Consider the following 5,000-nt stretch of genomic DNA (forward strand, 5'->3'; position numbering starts at 1 on the left):
CGGAGTTAATGAAGGAGTGGGAAAGATGGGAGGATGCACCTCTCCCACGCCCATCCTCCTTACTTTCCACACGCAATGGCACTCATATTAAAAATGGTAACATTGCACTAAACGACAACGATAACAACAATCCGAGGCAAACGAAGGCAGGCCCAATTCCCGCAATTCTACTTTCCCTCGATGTCCTTGGACCTGCCGGCCAGCCGGGTCGTACCATGCCGTGGCTTACCCGGCCGGAGCTTGTACATACACAAATACATACATAAATACACATGCATACGTATAGGTATACATATACATATATATATATTTACAAACATGTATACACACACGCATACCGGTGTACAGGTATATACATATTGTGCATATATACATATACATACTGTAGATATATACTCGCACATATATGTACGTATACACACGCGTTTACATATACATTTGTTTATATATATATATATATATATATACACATATACGCATACATACAGGTATACATATGCATATATAGACACGTGCACACACACACATACACACACACACACACACACACACACACACACACACACACACACACACACACACACACATATATAAGTATACATGTTACACATACATATACCCGCCCACATATATACACACATACCATGTGTGATATATAAGTGCATGTATGTTTGTATGTATATTTTCACATTCATTATTCAGTTATTTACGTTCATCATTTGTTGTCACATTTTTATATGTTTACTGTTTGTTCATATATGGCGACAGCTCCGTATGGTCTTGTCTTTATAGAAATTATTTATTTGTTTATTTATCTATTTATTTAATTTATTTGTTCAAATTTTGTACACAGACGCTCTAGATTCCCTCTGCATCTCTTTCCTTTCTCTTCCTTACCTTCTTTACCTTACATATCTCCTTTTCCTTTGTTCCCCTCCTTTACCTCCTGTCCTTCTCTCTTTTACTCCTTCCTTACCTTCCTCTTTTCCTTTCTCTTCCTACGTTATTTCCCTCCTTCTTTCCTTTCCTACTTCCCTTCCCTCATTACTCTCCCTACTTTCCTTCCTTCTTCACCCTCCTTTCCTTCCTTTCTTTCCTTTTCTCCTTTCCTTTCCATTTCTTCATCCTTACCTTTCCTCCTTCCTTTCCCTTCTTCTCTTCCTTTCCCTTCTTTCCTTCCTTCCCACCTTCCTTTCTCTCTGTCTCTCCCTCCCTCTCCTTTTCACTACCCACTCGCTTCTTCCCCCCTCCCCCCCCCGTGCCATAAAAGAGAGCAATAACCGAAGATCAACCACCCCGGGGCAAGTTTTAACACACCCCCTCTCCCCCTTTTCCCCCTTCCCCCCCAAAAAAAAAATACTTCGGTGACAAATAATCTCCTGGTGTTGTCAATCGATCAGTCAGTGGAAGAGGGAAGGGAGGGGAAGGGGAAGGAAGGGGGGAGTAGGGGGACGGGAAAGGAAAGGGGGGAGGGAAGGATATGGGAGGGAGAGGGAAAAGGGAGGAAAAAGGAAAGGGGAGGGGAAAGTATGAGGGTAGTGGAGGAAAAAAAGAGGAGGAGGCGGAGGAAGAGGAAGGGGAGGGGAGGAGGAAGAGAAGGGAAAGGAGGGAAGTCTGAAGTCGACCGGGAATGAATGTGGAAATTTTTGTCATGGAAGGGACGGGGGGAGGGGGAGGGGGGAGGTGGAATGTCACTTTCCGTGAAGCAATGAAGGAGTTGCGAGTGGACTTTGAAGACTCCTCCTCCTCCTCCTTCTCCTTCTCCTTCTCCTCCTCTTCCTCCTTCTCCTCCTCTTCCTCCTCCTCCTCCTCAATTTCCTTTACCAGATGGCCCTTTGCACTAATTATCTAAGATTGGACACGCGCGCGCACACACACACACACACACACACACACACACACACACACACACACACACATTGGAGCCCCTGCCCATTGTATATATACATGCCGACACACACACATAATATATATGTGTAAGAGTGTGTATGTGTATGTGCTTACGTGTATGTGTGTGTATGTACTTATATGTGTGCGAGTGTATGTGTATGTGTGCCTGTATATGCGTGTGTTTATGTATATGTGTATATGCGTGTGTGCGTTTACGTATATGTGTGTGCACACACTGTCGCGGAAGCTCATTATTATGCGTACGAAACCAGAGACATCGTTTGATGGCCCTTAGCCCGGGCACTCGTCCGTCCAGTGCCAAGAAGGAATCCAAGCGGCAGCGGCCTCACGCGTCCCCGAACGGCGACGGGCCGTTGCACACACAGAGCCACCCAAGAAGGCCAGGGCCCCCCTGGGAGATTGCATAACATTGTGTGTGTATGTGTGTGTATATGTACACAGTGTGGTCCAAAAGTAGGTGGACAGTAGATTATAACATGTTATATATTGTCCACCTACTTTTTTTACCACCCTGTGTGTGTGTGTGTGTGTGTGTGTGTGTGTGCGCGCGCGCACACAGTGTGGTCCAAAAGTAGGTGGACAGTAAATCATAACATGTTATATATTGTCCACCTACTTTTTGACCACCCTGTTTGTGTGTGTACAGTGTGGTCCAAAAGTAGGTGGACAGTAAATTATAACATGTTATATATTATCCACATGCTTTTTTTTACCACCCTGTGTGTGCGTGTGTGTGTGTACAGTGTGGTCCAAAAGTAGGTGGACAGTAAATTATAACATGTTATATATTGTCCACCTACTTTTTTGACCACCCTGTATATGTGTGTGTGTGTGTGTGTGTACACAGTGTGGTCCAAAAGTAGGTGGACAGTAAATTATAACATGTTATATATTGTCCACATACTTTTTTACCACCCTGTGTGTGTGTGTATATGTGAATGTGTGTGTGTGTGTGTACACAGTGTGGTCCAAAAGTAGGTGGACAGTAAATTATAACATGTTATATATTGTCCACATACTTTTTGACCACCCTGTGTGTGTGTGTGTGTGTGTGTGTGTGTGATTTGTCATGGTCTTTGATCAAGTGTTGATTTTGTGATTGGAGGAGGGAGGGAGGGAGAGATGGGGAAGGTGACTTGTGACCAATAGAAGATTGAGACCAATTGTCCCGATTTTATTCAGTCAAGCTATGGCCTTTTGTTAACTGAAAGTAGCGATGGAGGTCAGTGACCCATGTTAACCCGGTTTAAGAGGAAACCTGGGGTTAAGTTTCCGCAGTCGTTATGAAACCGGTTTGAAAGGAAACGGGGGGAGAGGGGGAAGTCAAAGGAACGAGAGAGATTAGTGGTAGAAGACAAATTGGTAAATTATGAGCAAGGCTACAGTTCATAACCATACCCCTTGACATACGTGAGAGTTACTTGTGAGAGTGAATCGTGAGCTTCCCGTGAGAATAAATCGTGAGTTTCTTTTGAGAATAAATAGTGATATGCTCGTGATAGTAAGTCGTTCTTTTCGTGAGAGTGAATCGTGAGCTTCCCGTGAGAGTAATTCGTGAGTTTCTTTTGAGAATAAATAGTGATATGCTCATGATAGTAAGTCGTTCTTTTCGTGAGAGTGAATCGTGAGCTTCCCGTGAGAGTAGATTGTGAGTTTCTTGTGAGAGTAAACAGTGATATGCTCGTGATAGTAAGTCGTTCTTTTCGTGAGATTAAATCGTGAGCTTCCCGTGAGAGTAAATCGTGAGTTTCGTGTGAGATTAAACAGTGATATGCTCGTGACAGTAAGTCATTCTTTTCGTGAGAGTAAATAGTTATTTTTCTTAAGAGTAAAGAGTGAAAATTAATCGTGATATTAAAATTTTTCTCGTGAAATAAAATCGCGAGTTTCTCGTGGGAGTAAATTCTCTTGAGAATAAATAGTGAGAGTTACTCGTGAGGTCAAATAGCGAGTTTCTCGTGATAATTACTCGTGAGAGTAAATATTCTGGTGAGACTTAGCGCTGTGTGAGAATATCTCACGAAAGTAGCTCTCACAATAATTTCTCTCACGTTCGATCCTGACGGATCTCAGCGACTGTCATTTGCCCGGGTATGCATACACATACACAACTACACACATACACACACACACACACACACACACACACACATATATACACACACACCACCGGCTAACGTGTGTGTAAAATCATATGCACACAAATGTACATTCTTTCATATGTACATACGTTCGTCCTTACACAAATATCAGTGCATATATGCATACACGTACATACATGATGTATATACGCACACAAATACGTTTCTTATGCACATATAAACCAACATGCATACATACATTTATACATATATACATACCAATGTACATTCATACATATGTTCATACATACGTTCATACGTATACATACCCATGTACATGCATACGTACATACATAGATACATAAATACGTTCATATATACCTACCATTGTGCATTTATACATACAAATACACACATACATACGTTCATACATATATACATACCAATGTATATTCACACATACAAGCATACACACACACATACATACATAAAATACGTACATATATACATACCAATGTACATTCACACATACATACATACATACATACATACATACACACATAGATGAAATACGTACATATATACATACCAATGTACGTACATTCACACATACATACACACATACATAAAATACCTACATATATGTATGTACATTCACACATACAAACATATACATACTTGTACACTTTGTAGTTGCAAGAAGGCACTCATGAATATGAAACTACTCGACTCATTACAGTGTATTTCAGGAGAGCAAAAGCCTTCCCTGAAGCTTCGTTTAATCTCCACATTACAATATTTTCCACCTACTCCACATCCTCCACCTCCTCCACCTGCTCCACCTCATATAGCTCTACTTCCATCTCCACATCATCCACCTCCACAACTTCCACCTCCAGATCTATCTCTTCCACCTCCACATCTTCCACCTCTTCCACCTCTCCCTCCACCACGTCCACCTCCAGCTGCAACTCACTGTTGACCTTCATCACGATTCCTACCTCCATC

General features: G+C 42.0%; 1 protein-coding gene across 1 annotated transcript in view; it reads right to left on the bottom strand.

Annotated features, from left to right (window-relative positions):
• The window catches only part of LOC143037526 (snake venom 5'-nucleotidase-like), a 50,913-nt gene that overhangs the window by 28,622 nt on the left and 17,291 nt on the right, over positions 1–5,000 (bottom strand). The window lies entirely within an intron of this gene.

The sequence above is a fragment of the Oratosquilla oratoria genome, chromosome 22, assembly GCF_046742065.1.
Source record: "Oratosquilla oratoria isolate Oo_2021 chromosome 22, ASM4674206v1, whole genome shotgun sequence".
Taxonomy (NCBI): Eukaryota; Metazoa; Arthropoda; class Malacostraca; order Stomatopoda; family Squillidae; genus Oratosquilla; species Oratosquilla oratoria.